The sequence below is a fragment of the Thermobia domestica genome, chromosome 5 (assembly GCF_964235325.1).
Source record: "Thermobia domestica chromosome 5, izTheDome1.hap1.1, whole genome shotgun sequence".
In the NCBI taxonomy this organism is placed as follows: Eukaryota; Metazoa; Arthropoda; class Insecta; order Zygentoma; family Lepismatidae; genus Thermobia; species Thermobia domestica.
Window position 1 is genome coordinate 322793599 of NC_137458.1, and position 24270 is coordinate 322817868.

Consider the following 24270-nt stretch of genomic DNA (forward strand, 5'->3'; position numbering starts at 1 on the left):
CCAAGGTTGCAGTGCTTACTTTGGACTGTACAGTGATTGGAAGAAATAATATATGAGTTTCAACTCTGTAGCTGCGTCAGTTCGTTGGAGGCAGTCATTTGAATCAATCTCTGTGCGTTGATCTCGCCTACTGCATGATAATACTAAAGTACACACGACTATTGTTTCCATTGGATTCTACAGTGGTTGAAAGAAATAATATATGAGTTTCAACTGTCTAGTTGCGTCAGTTCGTTGAGAAAAGTAATTTGAATCAGTTGCTGTGAGTTGTGTTTGCCTATTACATGGCAATGCTCCAAATCACGCTCCTGCGTCAGTTCGTTTGAATCAGTCATTTGAACCATTCGGTGTGAATCGCGCTCTCATACTGCATGACAATGGTGCAGTCCTCACAGCTGCCAAGATTGCAGTGCTGGATCTGGGTTGTAAGGTAAGTGCTGAATTTCCTCGAAACGTTAGAAACTACAGCCGTGTGCACTTGATCGTTATTATGCAGCAGACAAGCCCAACGCAGAGCAATTGATTCAAATGACTGCCTCCAATTAACTGATACAGCCGTGTGGACTGGAGCATTATCATACAGCAGGCAAGCCTAACTCATAACGATTGATTCAAATGATTGCTTCTAACGAACTGATGCAGCCGTGTGGACTGGAGCATTATTATACAGCAGGCAAGCCCAACTCATAGCGATTGATTCAAATGATTGCTTCCAACGAACTGACGCAGCCATGTGAACTGGAGCATTGTCAAGCAGCAGACAAGCCCAAACGCTCAACAACTAATTCAAATGACTCCCTCCAACGAACTAATGCAGCTATACAATTGAAACTGATGCATTTTTTCTTCCGTAGATAACATTATATGTCATGGACGGCTCACTACCAGTGACGCGATATTTCAGTGTCAGTCAGGACACTTTTGAAAATACACTCGTAAATTTGAAAAAATCTCGTTTTAGCACAGAAACAAGCATGCAGATCCACGCTTGTACGAGTATCCTTGAGACGCTAAATCCAAAATAAAATAAAAGGAAAGAAGAGGAATCGTTACCAATTCCCGGTATTAATATCATTTATCTGCATGGTGATGAAGGCTGAAATTGTGCAAGATAATATCTAGTATTTCTGGTTTAATGAATGGTTAAGAAAGGGTTTGGAACCTCTGTTGGCACACGGAATTCATATTAAAAAACACTTCTTGATATCTATTACCATTTTTTATTCTAATAACGGATTTAGCAGACAGAAGGATGGAAGAAAATACTGTTCTACGAGGGTAATCTGAAAGGTAAGGTCTGCAAAGCGCTGAATGGAGACACAGAGAGACTATTCGTGCTGCTTTGCGTTTGTCTTTCATCCATTCACAAACAAAGATGCGCACACTTCGCTGGGACGCTCAGGCATCGCTTCGCAACCGTTTGTAATGCAACTCTCGCTTGGCGCTACCACCAAGTGTGAAGGTTTCTCAGTTATTCGGGTTTTGAGTACAAAAGGTATTCTTAAACCGATTAAAAGTCGTCAATCGATGAAAAGTTTATGGTGAGTCGTGCATGGATGTCATAAAACGTACGCAAGTGGTGTAGGGAGTTTGCAACTAGTCATATATAAATTCACGACCAGGAAAAGACCACAAATCATTGATGAGACAGTCACGAAAGTTGAGCAAACCAGTGACAAACATGTGTTACCCAAGTTGAAAGAACATTTGGCCGGGACGCTCTTCAGCAACGATGACGATGTGAAAGATAAAGTTTAACGCCCCCTCAAACACATGGACAAGCTGGTATGACATGGCCATATAACAACTGCCACGGTACAGGGCGCCTGCAAAAATGCTTTGACCGAAATGGTGATTATGTAGAAAATGGACAGTTGTACAAACTTTAAAATTATGTGAACATTATTATAAACAAATGTTTTTTTTTTTTTTTTTTTTTTGTATTTCATGAGGATACCAGAAATCCCTAAAAATTATGTTCTTCATTTCAATAATTGATAGTTTGCATTCTGCTACAACAGATTTCTTCACGTATTTATTATATACTGTGTATGTAAATAAAAGTAGCAGAATGTATCTATTTTATTTGTCCTCTAATGTTGATACGCACACATCTAACGGTGTCACACATACTTCTAAAGATAATACTTATACTTCTAACGGTATCGCTCATACTCCTGAAGATGACACTCATACCTCTAAGGTGTTACATGATACTCATACTTCTAACGGTGTCACATATACTCGTACTTATAACGGTGTAACATATACTCCTAACGAGGAAACATAATCCTAAAAATGACACTCATACTCCTAACGGGAAACCACATGCTCCTAAAGATGACATTCATAGTTTTAACGGTACCATATATACTCGTAACGGTAAAACATATACTCCTAAAGATGCCACTCATATTTCTAACGGTGTCAAATATACTCCTAACGATGGAACGCATACTTCTAAAGATGACACTCATACTTCTAGCGGTGTCACATATATTCGTAACGGTGAAATACATACTCCTAAATATGACACTCGTAACGGTGTCACACATACTCCTAAAGGTAACACTCATACTTATAAATGTGTTACACATACTCCTAACGGGGAAACACACTCCTAAAAATGACTCATGCTTTATACAATGTCACATATACTACTAATAGGGAAACACGTACTCCTAAAGATTGCATTCATAGTTTTAACGATATCTTAGCGATAATCTTAACTCTGATCCACGTACTTTTTTCAATAATTTACAAATAATGCTACGAACTACCCAGTACGCATTCATCAAATAGTACCATTTTCGGCTTTAAACCGTTTGAAAAGGACATACATAAAATTAAAATAAAGCAAAATAAATGCACAAGCTTAAGAATTAAATATGCAAAGAACCTCTACATTAAAGTTACGGAAACATTTATATATACAAAGAAAAAAACGAGAATAAACAGTTGATGAAAGAAATAAAATCAAGGACTCTCGACTGTTGTTCCATTCGCATTTCTTCCGACTTCGTATTTACATTTTCTTCTTCTTTTCTTAGTCTCTGCCCCCTCCTCCCACGTTCTTCACTCGTTCATTTTCTCCTCCTCCATTCCTTATGGAATGTGGAGTAGCACCATCTTGCTGGGAAAAGCTCTTAAGAAAGACGAAAAGAACTTTTATCAGCCCATTTTCATTAATGGCTGATTAGTCGCACAAGCTGGACTACTCTCCCACTCCCCACCACCCCTACCAAAGAAAAGGAGAGTAAAAAAAAAGACACGGAAGAAAGGCATCGGGACGAGATGCAAATCTTTTGCCATCATTTCCCGTTAACCAGGAAAGCAATTTTAAAAGGTTTTGTGATTCCCCTTCCTTTACTTTACTAGTTCCAACAGGACGAAATTTCAGTTTCTTAAGAACTACAAACGAGGCAAATTCCCTACTTGGATCTTAAAACTACATCTCTTACGAGCCACTAACAAGAGGGGCCTTCTTTTCATGCCTTAGTGTCCCGTTTCCCCTCTTAACCATGATTACAAAATCAGCCAGAAAAGTCTGTACGCTATAGTCCTAACAGCAATGATAGGGCTTTAGTTGAAGACACATTCTTTCGATGATTTCTTTTGCATCTTCTTAAGACAGGAAAGCCATACCATTCAACATTACATCTTAGTTGGTTCCTTTTGAGGCTTTTCTCTGTACTTTGACTTTTTCTTGTTCGTTCTTTGAAGCAGAATCGAATTAATGACGTCATCGAGTACTTAATTGGCTTAAATAAAATGGCCACTCTGTTTTCGTTTGATTAGAGATTTATTGAAATAATATTGTTGAACACGAAACGGAAAGATCAAAGAAATGTTTCCCTTATAATGTTCTTAGACGTGCCACGTGTAGACCTATTAACAATTTCTAACAAAGTGACTTGAATTAGAGATTGGTCACAAGAAATGGTGCAATACTCTTTAGTATAAAGGATAGGAGGAAAGTTTTGACTTTCAGGAATTTTCTAAAAGCAAATTATATTTTCGTAATCAGGAGACTTTATCGAGTTGATATTTTGGCATATTTACTTCGAAATGAATTTTTTTAGTTTTACATCCCACGGTTATTTCGGGTAGATTGAGACTGTAATGATGAGAAATAAACATGGTAGAATCAATAAAGTGGAAGAAAAGGAGAGAACCCCGAGAAAACCCTACGAACAGGGTGTTTGTTCACCACAAAGCCCACTTGGTGCAAGCTGGAAATGAACCACTGCCCCAGGCACAGGAGATGACCGCTCTACCACTGAGCCACCATTCCCCCTCATATTTACCTCGAAAATTTGTAAAAATAAATAAGTAAATAAATAAATAAATAAAATGTGAAAATATTCAGATTAACTTAAAATTTAATTTAAAGATTTGATAATAGATTGTAATGGTAAATCGATTAAATAATTGTTAACAAATTGAACAGAAGTAAATTTTCAGCAAATTTTAAACGAAATTTATTTATTTATTTTTGCTAGATTTGAATAAAAATTGCAAATTTCTAATCCAAGGTTCAAATTTTTCATTTGATTATCCGCTTCATTGATATTATTGATATATTGTTATTTGTTATTATAAAGTTACTGACATATTATAGTAGTTTCTTGTAAAAAAGAAAGTGTTGCAGTACCGTTTTCTTGGATCATGAATCAAGCAACTTATATTGTCCTTCAAATGCCTACAGAGTGAATCAAGTAGCTTATATTAATAGCTTGATGTATACATAATGAATCAAGGAGCTCTTATAGGTCATTTCATATCTGTAGAGTGAATTAAGGAGCTCATGTCGATCATTTGACATATGTAGAATGAATCAAGGAATTCATATCGATCATTTGGGGTCTCCAGAGTGAGTCAAGGAGCTCATATCGATTATTTGATATATGTAGAGTATATGAAGGAGCTCATATCGGTCATTTTATATATGTAAAGTGAATCAAGGAGCTCATATCAATCATTTGATATATGTAGAGTGAACCAAGGAGCTTACATCGATCATTTGATATCTGTACAGCGAATCAATGAGCTCATATCAATCATTTGATATTCTGTAGAGTAAATCAAGCTCATAAGGAGCTCATATTGATCATTTCATATATGCAGAGTAAATCAAGGTGCTCATATCACTCATTTGATATATGTAAAGTGAATCAAGAAGCTCATATCAATCATTTGATATATGTAGAGTGAATCAAGGAGCTCATATCAATCATTTGATATATGTAGAGTGAATCAAGGAGCTTACATCGATCATTTGATATCTGTACAGCGAATCAATGAGCTCATATCAATCATTTGATATTCTGTAGAGTAAATCAAGCTCATAAGGAGCTCATATTGATCATTTCATATATGCAGAATAAATCAAGGGGCTCATATCACTCATTTGATATATGCAGAGTGAATCAAGGAGCTCATATCAATCATTTGAGGTCTGCAGAATGAATCAAGGAGCTCATATCGATCATTTGAGGTCTGCAAGGTGAATCAGGGAATTTATATTGATTGTGTGATATCAAAAGTTACTAGAGAACCGCATATCGACCATTTGATATCTATGTACGGTGAGTCAGTGACTAAAGTGACTCTTTTCCAGCACATATAAGTGATCAGAAATATTAACAACAGTCTGATTGCATCTTACATATACTAGGTGTGACAAGTGTTGCAGACTCCGAAACTTTGTTCTAAATTCTTTTCCTAAATACACAAAAATCGATTTAACTTCTTGAAAACAAAATTAAACCACATAATCATAATTAATGACAAATTCTTACCTTTTATTTAAGCAGGATTCGAATCAATATTCTCACATGAGCGTCGTTCGAAAGTACCAGTCACGCTATTTTCTTAACTTCTTTGCTGCCCTACTGGATACTTTCAAGTGCTATTTTCAAGTGACTCTCCGTAAAATCTCTTTATGGGCATCTGAAAAGTAATGAAAAGTATGCAATATATATAATCTAGACAGTTTACTGCTTAGAAATTACTCTATAAAAGAATACTGTAAATGGATATTGCTATACAGGAGTATAAGTCAGTGGCGGCTGGTACTATAGGTTCTATGCTTGTTCAATCTCATATTTTTTTTTTTAACACTAAGTCAAGAAAGTTATTCAACATGAAAGGAAGAAATAACACATGAAACTTCAAGGTAACGAATTTCTCTTAATATATATTTTTCCTAGATGAATCTGCGCTCTCTACACAGCGCACCATTCACATATGAGCATTAATCTCCTTGTCATTCCTCATAACATCTGTACACGTCCCTTCGCAACACAAGTGAAGAACGTCTTGATAAAAATCGGCAATGGGTACCGTAAAAGGCAGATTTTTTTTCGATTATTTTTTTTCAATATCTTGTACCGTTTGCAAGATTTGAGCCTACTTTTGGTTGGAGTTTCAAATTCATATATGATCCGTGTTTTCTTTCTTTTTGCATGCAATATTTAATAAGCAAATACATTACACACACAATTAATTATAATGTCAGTGATATACGGTATTAATTGGGCAAAACACTCCAAATAATAAAGATTTATCTTAGACTTGAGAAATGGTTATCCTTCGTTTTTCATTGTCATTTGGCCATGAAACAAACACCGGAGAGATATATTAACCCCTATACATTTATGTGGTGTTGGAATGTATGACTCATAGGATATGATGCTTTACTTTTTAATTCAATACTTCTAGTGTACCCCTAAAAATGTAATAATAAAGAAATAACAGCCACTTTTTAATATTCAATTAGAACTGAACCATCTACACAGAATTTGCAATCGATCAGTGAAAATGCCATCTTTATAGAGCCTATGGTTTCCGAGATATTATTATCAAAAGATTTGGCTACAAACATATGAACTTTTCTTCTCCACAAACATATAAGCCTAGCATTTTAATATATACACTGTAAATATTTCCTTACAATAACTGCTGAAAGTGAATATATACCATATGTGAATACTATGTCCAGTGGCATATTTACGATTTTGTTTCGGGGAGGCTTTGCTAACTTTCGAGGGGGGGGGGGGGCTTTGCCTGAAAATGTAAAAATTCTGCAAGATTTTCATATACTTTACTATAGTAAGTAAGATTTTGGGGGGTTAGGCCCGGAGGCCCTAAATACACCACTGACTATGTCAATACCTTCTGATATTATTTTAGGCGGTATATACTTTTTAATTAAAGTTCCAGTTAGTATACGGTATCTAAAATTATAATTATACATACCATATGAACACTATGTCTAGAATTATACCTAAATGCTAAAAGTAATTTAAAATGCATTTATCGTTAAACTCACACTCGTAAAGAAAATTAGAAACATATTTGAATTCAGTGCTCCAATTTCTGTAAGAATCGTAAGTTCTTTCTTCAAAAATAGAAAAAAAATCTTTTGTAGTACAGTGTAGTAAAAATCTAACAGATTTATACCATATCTAAATTTGAAAAATTTTCTTTGTACTTATTAGAATATAACGATAATGAATGGAATTTTTAAGTTTCGCATCTCACGGTTATACTCTTTAGGATCTCGCAGGATTTCTCATTTTTTTCCTTTGGGGCACACCGAAGTATGTTTCAAACTTTCCGACACTCCTGTATGTAATTATTTCCTAGATGCAAACAAGCAAACACACAAAAATACATACTATATATATATATATATATATATATATATATATATATATATATATAATTATGGAACGTCTATGAGATACAAATCTTACAAACAAATTACGTCGGAGTCTTGAATAGAAACATATTAACATAAAATAAACTTGTGACTCTTAAAAGTAATATGAAAAATAAATATTTGAAGACATTAAAAATCTCGTGACACACCAATGTATCGTAACACACAGGTTGAGAAATTTTACTTTTGAAGGTAAAAGAGATTCAGTGTGTTCACAATTCTAAAGTGCTGCCTAAATGTCTTGAGCCGTGGCAAAAATGCGAACAAAAGCTCTCACTCACGCGTTCAGCCAATAAGGGTTCAGCTGTTGTTAAACGAGAGAGCCTTAGCGAAAGGGAATGGAATTCCTTCAGCCGAAAACAGCGCCTGGAACGGAAGACTAGATGTCAAGTCAATGTGGTATATCTTTACCATACTTTAAAGTGGTATTACGTCTCTTTGGATAATCGTATTTTGATTAAATTGGTCATATTTGAAAGAAAAACTCAAACATTTTTGTGCATGTTAACAACGGAAAATAATGTCAATAACGGAAGGGATGAAACAGAAACAGTGTTGCCAAAATGTTGACACAAAAAAATCGCTAAATGAAAAGTGAAATGACTCCAATTTTGGGTGAAAAGTTTCTAAGGAAAAAATTATTCGCGAAATCCGTTGTCTATAAGCATTGTTTTAAAGTTCTAGATGTAAAATAAACAATATGTTCTACTCACATGTTTGTCAACAGGGCGCAACCAATCCATGAATTCAGGGATCATTTCACATTGTTTCGGGTACTTTTGTTAATGGAGTCATAATAGTTCCGAAATAATTAACACTACAGTACTTATATTATGTATTTATTTTAAAAGAAAAGGTGCAGAATAATTAAAAGATCCAAAAGAAGAAATATAACAAACACCCACTTCGTTTTTATTCACGCATCTATAGCTAATCTCATTGCTATCGGTAATGTTGTATTACTTGTCTCTCTGAACGGAAGCTCTGCGAACTAAGGGACATCATATTTGTAATTGTTCTCCGTTAGAAGGCAAGGGTAACAAGTAACAATACAGGATTGTAGGGGTGGGTACACTGTATTCCCAAACTCTTCATCACTTGCAATGATTAAGACATACAAAAAAAAAATCATTAAAACTGTTTTGTACTAATAATGTTTCTCTACAGATGAACAGATTTGTTTGTAGAAAAAAGTCGCTAAATTTGTAAGTAAGTAGCTAAATCGTCGTTTAAAAATCACCAAAAAAGTCGTCAATCGGAAAAATTACTTTTTGTCGCTAACGTGGAGTTCGAATCCCCCAAATTTAGTGACTTTCCCACCAAATTGGCAACACTGCACAGAAAAACTAAAACTAAATTCACTCATGTTTACTTTGTGATAAGTCTATATAGGTTCATTGTTGGATATTTAGTAGGCAGTTACTGTTTTGCTGGAGGTCACTTGGGAAACTTCTATGTTTATGCACTGCTATTTTGTAATGTGCTAACGTAAATTTATTTCCGTTCGTTGTTTTGTGTTCAGTGGCGTATTTAGGGGGTGACTACCGGGCTTAAGCCTCTCCCGAAATAAATTTGTTATATGCAAAACTTCATTAAAATTTGCCGTACCCAAAAGGAAAAATATAAGTGCTTGTTCATGTGCTGTTCATAGCTCCCCCCCTCCCAAAACTAAATCCTAAATAAACCACTGGTTGTGTTGTTATTAAAATGAAATGAAATCTTCCCGAAAAGTTTTACATCCCACGGTTATGCCGGTTAGGCTGAAGGAGACGGTGATGATGAGAGATGAGTGAAATAGTGGAATGAAGAAAGTGGAAGGAAACGGGAGAACCCCGAGAAAACCCACGAGCACGGTGTTTGTCCACTACAAAGTGTGTTGTTATTAAAGAATAAGTTTATACCGGAAATGATGATAATGTCTTCTACAAGTAGCCGCCGAGGTATGTGACGTCTTTTTGTGGGGTTACTTAAAGGATTGCATCTATGTACCCCCATTGCCTCAAAACCTGCAAGAAGTGTGTGGCGCAGCGTTGCCAACTTTCTTTGAGAAAAAATCGGGAAGGAACAACCAGTGTTGGAAACACTACACGTACGGCGAGTCGTTGAAAACAACGTAAATAATCATCTGAATAACACTAACCTGAATGAATGCGGCACTTTTTTTTAAAAAAATTTCCCACCCACTGCTCATCGCTAGGTATAAGCAATATATGCAACAAATTCAAACCAAAACAGCTGCAATTTATTTAATATAAACAAAGTTTAGAGAGAAAATTATATAGATTTTTGTTATCACAAATGAGAGCATAACATTGTTAAGGAAATACTGACAAAAAATATAACTAAAAACAAGTCATATTATTTGGATATCATCATACAAAGTCTTTGGCCCAGTAAAATATTAATTAACTTTAAAAATCGATAAATCGGGACAATATGCGTCCCGACGAGTGCTCGGTCGGGACGCGGGACAAATAAGTCAGAAATCGACACAGTCCCGACAGAATTGGAACGGTTGGCAATCCTGGTGTGGCGTGAATGGGAATATCGTCTTGATGTCTGCATCATCACTCGTGGGGTCCACATTCAATGTCTATGAGGTATAGTAAAAATATTTGAATTTTCTTTTCAAATGTGACCAATTTCATTTTAGATTATCCAAAGCGTTGTAATATCATTTTAAAGTATGATAGTAGTTTTATGGACACTCTGTATATATGGTTAATGAAAGAAAAAGATTATGAAATAATTGGTGGAATAAGAATGTGGGAGAAAATGGGGGAACCTCAAGAAAACCCACGTACATTACGTTGTCCACCACAAACTCATATGACTTGAGATTGAACTAAGGAGACTTCCCCTCTCACCGAAGTGAGGGCACTACCGCTGAGCAACCATGCTAATAATAATAATAATAATAATAATAATAATAATAATAATAATAATAATAATAATAATAATAATAATAATAATAATAATAATAATAATAATAATATACTAATAGTAATCATTTTATATCAAGGCTTATTATTGACAAATTTCCTTGTACTTATTACATACAAAGAAGCGGAATTTCGAGGACAGAAACGCAGAGAACAAGACAATCATTTACATGCATAGTTTATTTTAGTGTTGTAATGCTATAGTTTTTAGAGAGTATATGCTCTACTTTTCTCGAATATATAGCGTATTCCCACCCGCACATACCCTGGTTCTTTCGTAAACATAAGGTGAGTATACTCCGCACTATAAACATATTAGGTAGGTATATGCCGTATACTCTCGTATATATAGGCCTACTAAGCAAAAAATATACGGTAGGATAAGAACTCTCCATGCCTGTTTCAATTTACAACACGACGGAAAATATTACTATAGTGCTGCCAAAATGTCTTGAGCCGTGGCAAAAATGCGCACTAAAGCTCACACCCTCACACACCCTCGCATTGAGCCAATAAGACTTCAGCTGTTGCTAAGCGAGAGAAAGTGAGTGGAATTCCTTCAGACGATAGCAGCGTTTGCAACGGAATACTAGGGATCAAGTCAATGTGGTATAATAATAACTAATGTTCTCTGAACAAAATTAAAATAAACATAAACAAATGTAAGATATTATCGTTTACTAGAAACAAAAATCAAATTGTTTAATTATTCAATGAATCAGATCTTACTAAATGGATTAAATTCAGTCAAATATCTTGGAGTTACATTTTATACGAAACTGGCATTTAATAACCATATAGAGAACATAGTTAACGAATCTCTCAAGATGTTAGTTTAAAAATATTAGCACACTAATAAAAATATATTATTCGTATGTCCGATCAAAACTGGAATATGTTGCTGTCATCTGGAATCCATCACAACAGCAATACCGACATCAACTGAAAAAGCTTCAACTTAAATGATTAAATACTTGACCTACAAGACGGGGGCGCGGTGGCTAAGTGGTAGAGCGTTCACCTCCAGTGCTTGGGGTCCCTGGCTCGATCCCAGCTCGTGCCGTATGGACTTCGTGGTGGACAAACAACGTGTTCGTGGGTTTTCTCGGGGTTCTCCCGTTTCCTCCCACTTTCTTCATTCCACCATTTTCACTCATCTCTCACCATCACCGTCTCCTTTAGCCTAACCGGCATAACCGTGGTACGTAAAACTTAGAGAGATTTTGACCTACAAGAGAAGTGGAATCTATCCGTTTTATGAAAACTATCTAACAATAATATACAACTTCTGTATCCCTACACTTGAACAAAGGCGAAGCGTGTTAGATCTGATTTTTCTCCATAAAATAGTACAAAACGAGTTTAATTCTATGGACCTGATATCGACATTAAATTTTCATGTCCCGACACTGAAAACTCATGCTGATAATTATGGCCTGTTCTATTGCAAAAAAAGCTAGGACTAACGTATTATTGAGGTCACCAATCTGGAGAATTGTTCTACTTATAAGAAAATATGTATCGAACAAAAACTATTGTAAATGTATTTTGTAATACACCAACACTATAGTTGCGCGTATGCCTGTTGTGTTGTTCACAAGTAAATAAATAAATAAATAAATAAATAAATAAATAAAATATCACTAACTAACTCCATGGTCTATGGAACCCGGAGGTTCAATGCTGCGTTCACAAAAGCTCTCCACTGACTTCTATCCTTAGCCAACTAGATCCAGTTTCTACTTTGTATTTCTAGTTCTGCAAGATCCATCTTTATATTGTCCTCCCATCTGCTCCTAGGTCTTCCTAATGGTCGTTTTCCGGTTGGTCTTAAAGTTAAGATTTTAAAAGCGTTCCCACTTTCTTCCATCCTGACTACATGACCTGTCCATCTGAGTTTCCTAGACTTGATGACCCTAAGAATGTTTGGTAAACGATATAAATTATGTAGTTCCTCGTTATGAAGTTTCCGCCATTCCCCATCCCCGTTCCTCTTGGGTCCGAATATTCGTTTCAGGATCTTGCTCTCATATATTTTCAATCTAAATTCTTCCCTCAGAGTAAGCGACCATGTTTTGCAACCATACAGAACAACTAAATAAGTAAATGAATAAATAAATAAATAAATATAGGCCATTACATGCCTGTTGTATATCATTCCCCTTTTTCGATGATTTATGGCCGAAACAAAAAAAAAAATCCCAAATTAAGACATTTTATTTTATTGACCTACCTTAACTTGTGAACAGTTAAGTGACGTAACAAGTATCACACAACAAATTGTAGATCATGTATATTTATAATATCATAAAAACATGATGTCTTATTTCACTCTTGATACTTTACAAATGCAACAAAAAATCGTAAAAAAAAAATTATCGACGAATCTAGTACTGTTTAATTCATGAGGCTATGATGTACTGTATAACAAGAATAAACAAAGATATGTTTAGGGAGGTATCGTGTGGTATAACTGTTATGTATATGAGAAAGAAAAAAAAAACATGCCGCAAAAAATCACGTTTCCATTTGTTTTAACAAGTGAAAGTACACTTATATTTTTACACTGCTTTCTTTGTACAACTTTAAAAATAGTAATAATTTGAAACTACCTGCAAGTAATTAGTAAAAAATAATGATAACATTTCTTTAATTCTTAGGTATGTCGAAATAATCATAACAACATTAATAATCAAATAACCGTTATATTCATAAACACGCTATGAATATTTTTAAATAGTAATAAGGCTTGTTGTGACGTATCTAAAGAAACGAAAAAGGTTTAAAATTTGAAGGCAATTGGTGAACTTGTATACAATAAACATATGTTGTTGTGACCTTCTGAAGCGAAACTCGACTAATTTTAATTACAAATCAACGTCTGGATGTATGTGGGGAGGTCGAGAGAAGCAAAAAAAAAGTTTGGTACACAGAAAAACAAAAAAAAATGGTTATACAATGTATTGTATATGTTTGTGAGGCGCGGGGGTCTAAAAGTTTATCGCAGACTACTTTTCTTGATTGTCTCATGCGATAAAGCAATTGTTCCACACATAACCATAGCTAGGCACGTTAAATTCTATCTACACATGTTGTGAAACACATTTTTTATATATATATATATATATATATATATATATATATATATATATATATATATATATATATATATATATATATATATATATAATGGAAACAGGTTGCAACCTTAGACAAAAGGGTGCCATAGAGAAGCCCCGGATGACATAATAAGCAATGGTATAGCGGGGTAGAGGGGAACATGGGATAATGATACTTATGTGAAAAGGCTAATATTATTTTATGTGCATAAATTTGCATTTATTTTCCATAGTTCGTTGACTACTTTTTTCCTTCTTTTTTTTTTCTATGCTTACTCTTCCTTCCTTCTGAAATAGTAGGCTAGGCATTGCTTATACCTCTCCGTGTTGTTATGCACACATAAAGAAAGTGTTGGTCATTACGATAATTCAATGTTGCAGGCTCACTTCAGATGATATTAATAGTTGTATGCATAGAGTGGTCCTTTTGACTATTAAAGAAGAAATAAAGAACATTAACGTAAATTTACAAAAGGAAACAAAGAAAGAAAAGAAGAAAAATATTAAAACAAGGTTTTACAGTTATATTAATTCAATGAATAACAGTTTACATTTACTTAGTGAAGAATTTTTATTTTCAGAAACGTCCCCAGATTTTTTTTTTTACAAAGGGCAAAAGATTGACACACAAGCGAAGGTTGCCTTTAGTACTTATATATGCATACATACATATATATTAGAGACCTGCACGGGCCGAGCCCAATCCAGCCACAATGTACCTAGGCCCGGCCCAGCCCGGGCCCAAAAAATTTGGAGATTTTCGGCCCTAGCCAGGCGCGGCCCGGACCCGATAAATTTTAAAAGTTTCATTTTGTAACATTTTTCACGGACACACTTCTTCAACGTTTGCCTTTATTCCAATTATCGTTTAACGAAAGTCAATAATTATTAAAGAATTGCAATTAATCGGCCCCAGCCCGGCCCGACCTGAAGAGAAATCAGTGTCGGCCCGCCCAAGCCCGGCCCGGCCCGGCCCAAAGAAATAACAGAGTCGGCCCGCCCAAGCCCGGCCCATGCAGGTCTATAAATCAAGGAAACCTTGAGTGCATAGCCAGACCGAAAATTTTCATTGTGCATGCAAATTATGCCAAAAACATCGATTCTAAAGACGCAATTTTGTCACCGTTCCAGTGTTACTTTATATTGCACTTTCCAAAATGTGTTTGTTAGGGATGGACTGGAAATGTGGGTGTGGATAAGAATGAAAAAAATGTAAATTAAATGAAATGTTTGAGTTTAACATCCCACGATTATACCCTTTTAGGCTAAAGAAGACGATGATTAAAGCAAGTGAATGATGATGGAAAAATTCATAGAATGAGAAAGTGGGAGGAAAAAGAGTTCCCGATAAAACCCACAGGTACAATGTTATCCACCACAAATTTACTTGGCCGGGGAAAGAGAAGAATGTAGAGAATTAGTTGGGTCTAGCGGGAAACGAATGAGAAGGTGTTAGAAATGGTATGGAAGGGAGGAACAATTTTAGGTATTATTATTATTAAGAAGAAGAGAAACTGGTTGGGACGTTGGGTAAGAAGGAACTGTATCATGAGGGAGGTACTAGAGGACATGGAGACAGGAAAAAGAGGGAGGGGGCGAAGAAGGCTACAATTTATGGATGATATCAAAATAGAAAAATCGTACGTAAAGACGAAAAGGATGTGGAAGACAATGGAGCATTGAATCTTTTTAATTACAGCAAGTGACCTGCCAATAATGGCAGAATACCTACAATGATAATGATGGCATTTTGCTACATATAGATCCATGTGTCATATACCTTGATGTTCAACTCCACAGAACAATCAAGGAACCTTTCCTGGCTTGAAAGCTCAATGAAAGTTCGATTATGATAAATGAATTCGGGAAGCAAACACAGGACTTCAGGACTACGAGATGAGCATTTTCACTACTTCACGTTGCTCGATGCAGAATTGAACAGGTTGCAATTTTCTATTTACTTAAACAGGATGTGCATTTGACTGCATCTCTGTATAGCTACGTGACCACAATATTATTCAGTTAGTAAGTTTTAGTCGGCCAGCAGCGCCGCCAGGGGTTGCATTGATGGATGGAGAACTAGAGAGAGAGAGAGAGAAATTGTGAAATGCAAGGGAATTCACACACACACACACACAGAGAAAGACCGAAAGGGGACGAGAGAGAGAGAGTGAGGGAAAGGGGGAAGCTGCTGCATAGAAGCAGGTGATAACGCGATTTCCGTTCGCATAGTACAGCGTCAATCGGAACAATACAACCGGGGTCACTAATTACCTAATGTATTCCAATGTACGGTAATATATGATAATTTTATACAGCAGACTACCGGAAAAGAATTAACAATATCAGGAAACCAGAACTGTGGCATCTCTATATACCAACTGGTGCTGCAATGGTATTTTTCCTCCATACACACCGATATTCACACTCACAATCATATATATATATATGTATATACAATGATCGTCTCTCCATTGTGTTTGTGTATCTCCATTCCTGGGGACTCTATAACACATTAAAAATAAAGAGAAAATAGGTAATAGTAATAATGTATTTAGAAAACGGTAGGATTTTTTTTATTTCTTAAGAAAGAAAATCAAGCAAAATGTTTTAAATTATTATAGTTTTAAACATTTCTAGTTTGTGCGGAGCAATGTTAAATTACAGCAATAAATCTGATCGTTGGACTAGCAGAGACTCGAACTATGATCTCTGAATTAGGTACTGGGTGGCCACAAATTAGTGATGCCAACCAGACGAAGAATTTCTCACAATTCTCGTCTCGAGAATGAGACGTGAATAGAGAGAATGCAGTGGCGAATCTAGAAGGTGAAAAGTGAGGGGAGGCCAGCCAGAACCCAGGCTATAATATGTATCATGAGTTAACTATAAATTTTAAAAAATAGATATATAAATAATATCTTAAATTATTTTAGTCATTAAAAAACTGGGGGGGGGGGTCAGGCTGAATCCGCCACTGAAAATAGGTACGTTTTTAAGGAAATTTTACTTGTCTCGTGGGCGACACTAGTTCACCGGAGTCTTAGGTCTCAGACACTGTTTAGGGCACCCTCGTGGCAATATAGATAACATACACCCTTTGGCTCGTAAGATTCGTGTTCGATTCCTGGCATGAACTCATGTGGTTCAGGTCCCACGTTAAGCTATAGGCCCACGTGTCGTGCAGTCTTTGTGCTAACAGGAATACTGAATTCAAAATCAAAATGAAATCAAATCTAACACTGTTTTAATATTATTTGAAATAATTATAAATTGATATTGTGATTGTGCGAACTCAATGAAAATCATTTACTCTTATCAATATTTAAAATTACGGAAGCGTCTCATATAACAACCTTTAGACCATACTTATTGTAGGAGTATATTCTTTAATGATTTGCATATCTTTAGACTTTGATAAATACTCTCCATTATATTCGTACAACCATTTTACCATTAGACTATGACTCATGTATAGGGTTGTCATATTTTATAAACAAAAAACTGGGACACCAATCTCAACCTAAAGGTCATGTTTCCAACTCATTTGATTAGAGTCAATTTATTACCTGTCTTTTCCCGGTTACTACTCAGAATTTTCCCGTTCATTCTATACACAGTTAACACAAATGAAGCCCCACAAGGGATGTACGAAGAGTGTGAAAAGCAGTCCCGTAGCCAGCCCAAAAATGGCTGGCTGAAGTTAGGGGGGAGGGGCCGATCCAACCATATTATAGTTCATCACCATATTATAATTTATTTGCAAGCTTACCGTGAAAATTTTAGGGGGCCAGCATAAATTAATCCCCCCCCCTAAACCCCCTGGATACGGGCCTGGTGAAAAGGTAATGTAAGGAGAGCTGCCTGGCGTCCCTTATTCCGAATTCCGATTTGTTATGTTTAACAGGCCCTAAATATTGAGTCAATTTCGATATATCCTTCCATTTATGATTGAAGAGATGCCTTTTCTTTGTTGCGTCATCATCTGAGTCAGAAACTCTACCAAAAAGATACAAATTTAGCATTTAGCAAGAAAAAAAATAGATTTATGCTAAATTCATTACGACAAAAACTAAATCTCTTGAAAGACTTATTCAGGCTCTCCAAAAGTTTGGCAGAAAACAAAATCCAGTATCAGTATTAAATAAGACACATATTTTTATGTGTTTGACTGTCATTTTTTGTGCCAGAGTAAATTGTTACGTAATTTTTTGCGTAAAAAGTTTACCAGGTAAAGGAAAAAAACATGAATCCAAAATTATTGAATGCGTGCAAAGCATCTTTAGAACTATCTATCCACGCATGGAAATGTATATTAAAGACAACTGAGTTCTCAAGAAATTGTGCGTAAGAACAAGGCAGACGAAATAGACAGTTAAAATGTGGTTAACATGCAGCAACTTCGAGCAATGTTGCCGTTGTTTATTAAAGTTCCAACAACGAAAGCAGTTCTGCGCTTCCGATTGAAGTATAGAGTAACTAGTATTTAAAGCCCGTTACAGAGAAAAATACGTTCTTTTCTATTGAAAGTGATGTTCAAGAAATTATTTAGCTACCTAACATATGCCCCTCTCTTGAATATTTTTTAATCCTTGTTTCCCTTCTGGAAGCTAAACAACCCTACGACAAAAGAATGGATGTAATTTCAAACTCCCGGTTATTTGTTTGTTTGGTAAAATTAATTGGCTACACAGACCTTCCAAAAAGCTTTTTTTAGATGAGTCATATTAGTTCTTGCAGGTTAAATTATTTTCTTTAATCTGAAGAAGGAAAACAGGCGTCCCGAAAGTCTTTTTCGGGACAGTTAATTCTTTCACTGAAAACCGGGACGTCTGACAACCCTACTCATGTAACACTGAAACAGTAGTTACGATCTAAGAATTGGGTGAACTATTGACCACGAGAGTCGTGACATTTCTAGTCCTGATTGGATTTTCGTCTCTAAAACTAAGACGACAATTTTCATGTTTCTTTTCCTAATTCTTGTCTCGAGTTCAAGACGAGATGAGAAGTTTTCTGTCTCTTTGGCAACACTTCGTACAATTTTCATGACCTTTACTGTAGCCAAATTTGGTTCAAACGAAATTGAAATTCTTTATTTGGGCAGCCATGTTAACCACGCCATGTTCATCGATTCTTTTCTCCTGACAGTGAACTACAGACAAACAAGAAAGTAAGTTTCTTCCGCTTTTTAATTGGCTTTTCCGAAACACCAATGTGAGCGAGTTATTGTCCCGCAAAATAATAATTTTTATCCAATGACCTTTCAGATGGATCACAGAAGTCTTTGTTCTCCTGTGTTAAGTTACAGAAAGAAATAAGACCATTGTCATATCCACGCACACAAAGAAAAAGAAACGCGCGAGCTTAGATACCAGCCAACAAGGAGGGAACCGAAGAACAGGTCACAGGAACACAACTATTATCTTTTCAAGATAATATTACGAGAAGAAAGAAGATAACAGCAATAACAATAACAAAAAAAGAAATATCTACTTGAAACAATGGTAGTAGTTTTACGTGTCTGGTAAAATCACTCATGCCTTGCGACTTAATTACGGTACAGAATAGGCGGGAAGGGGGGGGGGGGCAAAGAAAACACTGGACAAACGGAGACAAGGTTATACATGAAGCAGTATTTTCTCACAACATTTTAGAATAAGGCAGTGAAGTTTCTACAGGAGTTTCTCAACTAATGTTTATCTAAACAAGATGGTATAACAAACTTATTCGCAGTTGCGTTGGTCTTATACTATCTGCAACAGGTTAGGAAAAAATCAGATGTTTTTCAAACCCTTGTATATTTGAAAATACGTTCTTACAAGCTCTTTACTCATTTCAAATTCTGCTCTCGGAAGACAACCAGCTTCACTGAAGACAAGCATGAAAGCGGGTGGAGTTTGTCGATGATAGGGAACGTCATAGATGCACTTATAGTTAAATTAAAGCTCTCTTGTTTCTTAGGTTATTACTATTTTATTTAAGTAGATTTTCATACAAATCGGTCACTATTTTTGGATTAGATAATATTTTGAGCTAGTAAATCTTTGGATTCTTTAATGCAATGTTTCTTATGAGCCTGAAATACTAAAAGTAATACAGAATTTAACATTTTTTTCTTTTGCTTGTTTTTCATAAGTGAAAGGAGATAATGAAACGCAACTTACCACAATCATAGATAATGCTATTCTACAACAGAAAATATGAACTTGAAGAATTTATGTGTTGCCATCCATAGAAATTACAGTGTTGCCAGAATAATAATTCCCCAAAAATCTAAGTTAAGGCAGAGACTGGAGGAACGAACTCAACAGCATTTGATTACGTATCATTTTGTTTTGATATTCTGTGAACTACTTTTTAAATAACACTATTATTTAGGTTTTAATAACTTAATGTTAAAACTATTTTGTTTATTATAAACTAAATACAAATATTATTTATAAAGTAGTTCACATGATTCCAAAACAACGTGATACGTTATCAAATACAATTGAGTTATTTCCTCTAGTCGCTGCCTTAACTTAGATTTTGGGAGAATTATTTTGGCAACACTATAGTTTCTATGGATGGCAACACTGAAAATTCTTCAGGTTCATATTTTCTGTTGTAGAATAACATTATCTATGATTGTGGTAAGTTGCATTTCATTATCTCCTTTGACTAATAAAAAACAAGCAAAAGAAAAATGGTAAATTTTGTATTATTTTTAGTATGTCAGGCTCTTAAACTATGGTTCGCGAACATGAATGATCTTCAAGGTATGTCTTTGTGATTCTCTTAGATTGAATATTAATCCAAAATCGAACAAAAAAACTGAACTAAATTGAATATTACAAATCATAGTTGGGAATCTTAGAGGTATATATTCTGCAATGTAATACTAAGGTGAAGAATGTACAAATTCTAATAGCTTATATAGATATTTCATTATAAAATACTCCTGTTAGCCTTCAATTACAAAAACGTAATGATTATTTTCTTCCATTAATACCGATAAAAAATACGGTAATTTTAATTAATACTGTATTTTTGAAAAGCTATATAAGAATACTGTGTTATCAAAATAAAACAGAGATAAATTTTGTTTCAAAAGGGACAAGAATGAAACATCCTGAATATTAAAAGTGGACCCCACTTGATAATAGAGGCCCTATGAGAAACGCTGTTCTAATATAATCCTTCAATGAATGCTGCAAAGCTTCAAATCCCAAACTTCTGTTTCATACTAGGGAATCCTCTATTGTTTGGAGGTAATAAGAAGTAAAATAATTCCATCTCTAAAAATTAACCATTAACCTCTCCCTCCATTCACACACACAAACATCTTGATTTTCATTAAACATGATTTCTTCCGTCTCCTATTGAGCTACGTTGAAATGATCCGAAATCAAAATGGACACACAGTTGTTCAGTGGTTGAGTGCTTAGCTCTAGTGAGTAGGGTCTCTGGTTCGATGGCAATCCACGCAAGTTTGTGATGGATAACTTCTTTCTCGTTAGATTTCTCGTGATTTTCTTATTTCCTTGTACACTCTCAGTGACCTTTTTTTTTTTTCATAACCATCCACTTTTATGGATTTTCTATCCGGTTTAGTGTGCAGAGCCTAAACAGGGAACGTTAAATTAAAAGAAAAAAATTCAAAAGAAACTGTCAAGAACATAAGTACGTAAAAGTGATTGTTTTTCCACATTCTTCTTCTTAACATGACTTAGAGACTTTCTATTTCAAGTGTTCCCTCAGAGAATATGTGAAACATAATTCGGCCCTAGCCCCGCTGCCTCCTTATGGATAAAACCCTCCCTTTGCTTTGGGAAAGAAAAAATCTAAAGGAATTGTCAAGAACATAAATACGTAAAAGTGATTGTTTCCCACATTCTTCTTTTTAGCATGACTCAGAGACTTTCTATTTCAAGTGTTCCCTCGAAAAATATGTGAAACATACTTCAGCCCCACCCCCGCCGCTTTCTTATGGATAAAACTCTCCATTTGCTTTGGGGAAAGAAGTGATTGACGTCGGCTGTGTTGCCAATTTGTCATTGAGTCGTTTGGTCTCGATGAGTGAAGATCGTAGGCTGCTTAGAATGACTAACAAGACAGTGCACAGGGAAACCTGTGAAATGTGGCAACCCTGTCCGCAAGGATTTCAACCACAGCAATTTGTGTCCCTCCGGTTTGGAGGGGAGGTATGGAAAAATACACATCGACAGCAGCGCCAGCAGGAGCACAGTTTAAATAGAAAGGCTCTAGGCATATACAACAATATCTATACCTCTGGTGTGTGGGGTCCTGGGACCAAGTAAATTTGTGGTGGACAACATCGTGTTTGTGGGTTTTCTTCGGGTTCTCCCCTTTCCTCCCACATTCTCATTCCATTAATTCTTCCATCATTGTGTTCACTTGCCTTAATTATCCGTCTCCCTTAGCCCAATGAGCATAATCGTGGGACGTTAAGAGTCTTCATCCTAGCGAAATTAAAATACCGCTAATTTTACAGTAATTATGTGATATCTTCAAATAGATAACAGATAATTGAAATATGGAACAAGAGCGCCCTAGACAATATTATTTTACATGAGAAACCGTTATCACTACTCACTTATCTCCTTTCGATTTCAAACCATTTTGATAATCGGCATTTATTTTCGCGTTTCTAAACAGCTGAAAACGGAAAGCCACTAGGTGACTTGTGATAACGGTACCTCACGCAAAATAACATTGTCTAGGGCGCTCTTGATCCTCTTTTCGATTGTCTTTTATCTTTTTGAAGATATCACATAAATACTGTAAAATTAATTAGCTGTATTTTAATTTCGCCGGGATGAAGACTCTTAAACTCAAAGATTTGATTTCATATTTCAAGCAGGAAAACGGATCTTTGCTGTTTTCTTTTTCTTTAACCCAACATTTATTTTAAAACATACTTTATTTTAGTGAAGTATCATGTTTCGAAGAGAAAAGTTGACTATATAGTATATAAATATCTTCGCTTTGCTTTTGCGAGCACACAGATACTCTTCGCACATTTTGAGCATAAAATATGTTCTAGAACAGGAAATTCACTATTTACAAATTCACAGAAAATTGCATCTGTTCTGGAAGAAATATTTCAAAGTTTTTTTTTTCTTTTTATTATTGAAAAGAAAAGAACTTTTCTTTCAGTATCAGAGAGCACTATTTGTATCACTTTTTTTCTTTTCGTTTCGTGTACAGTTATAAATCATTGAAGGATGTTATATATTTTCAAGATTTTTCTAGGTTACTCGAGAACTTTTCAAGCAAGCAGTAATGGTTAACAGTTTATGGAGCTGCGTGCCAAAATACAATAAAATGGAAAGAAAAAGAAGAAGAAGAAAGACGATTTTTACAGTCCTGCTAGAAGCGCGTCAGAGGAAACGAGAGAGGAGAAAGTTTTTTTGGGGGGGGCGAATTTCTAAAATAGGATTTATTTATATTCATATGATTTTTTTTTTTTTTTTGGTTATATTTAGTATTGAAGATATAAACTTGTTGAAAAGCTAAATAACTTTTAAAAGTTTCATTCGGTACTAGTGTCTTTTACTTTCTTTGTCAATTTCTTATGGAGCCACGGGCGCCCACTGTAAGGGGAGGAAACAAGATAGGGCTAGAAACTTCTGTTTAGAAATTAAACTAAAACTTTGAAATCTTCAATTTTTTTTGTCAAAAACCAAAGAGGAATCTCTATTTTCTTTCAATTATTTAGTACATTTGATAATAATAATAATAATAATAATAATAATAATAATAATAATAATAATAATAATAACGGTACGAGAAGTTAATGGTTCAAAACAATTATATATTAGTTGACCATTATTGAGAAGAGGAAGAGAAGCTGGTTAGGACATTGGGTAAGAAGGAACTGTATCATGAAAAACGTGCTAGAGAGTATGGTGGCAGGAAAGAGAGGAAGGAAACGAAGAAGACTCCAATTAATGGACAATATTAAAACAGAATATTTATTTTTTTATTTTTTATTTATTTTTTTAAAAAAAAGGAAAATAGAGAAGAGGAAGGAAAAAGAAAAAATGGAGGAGAGAAGGAAGAAAAAGAGAAAAAAGAGGAAAAAATGATAAAATTTCACTTATATATACTTTATGAAGATGGTTTCTCACTCACAAGCGAAAGCTTCTGTGAAGAGCCATCTATCATAATCATATTATGTCATTAGGTTGTATGATGTATGTGTCTTCTTGTTGAGAGATAATGTAAAATTAATAATAAATTAAATGATAGTTAATTAAAATTGTAGTAAAAAAAAGTAACAGCTATAAAAATGATTTATATTATAATACTAACTAAGATTAAAGAAACCCTGCCAAGGACTGGAGCTTAACCTCAAGGAATTCCTGAGGTTACCAGCCGTAGTGCTAATAAATGTAAATATATATATATATATATATATATATATATATATATATATATATATATATATATATATATATATATTAATAATTTTATA

General features: G+C 34.9%; 1 long non-coding RNA gene across 1 annotated transcript in view; it reads right to left on the reverse strand.

Moving 5' to 3' along the window:
- LOC145686828 (uncharacterized) overlaps positions 1-24270 on the reverse strand; it is a 429047-nt gene that overhangs the window by 52655 nt on the left and 352122 nt on the right. Inside the window, exon 3 of the long non-coding RNA XR_014131653.1 lies at positions 5802-5952. This is a non-coding gene — a long non-coding RNA (uncharacterized LOC145686828). The remainder of the gene's footprint in view (positions 1-5801; positions 5953-24270) is intronic.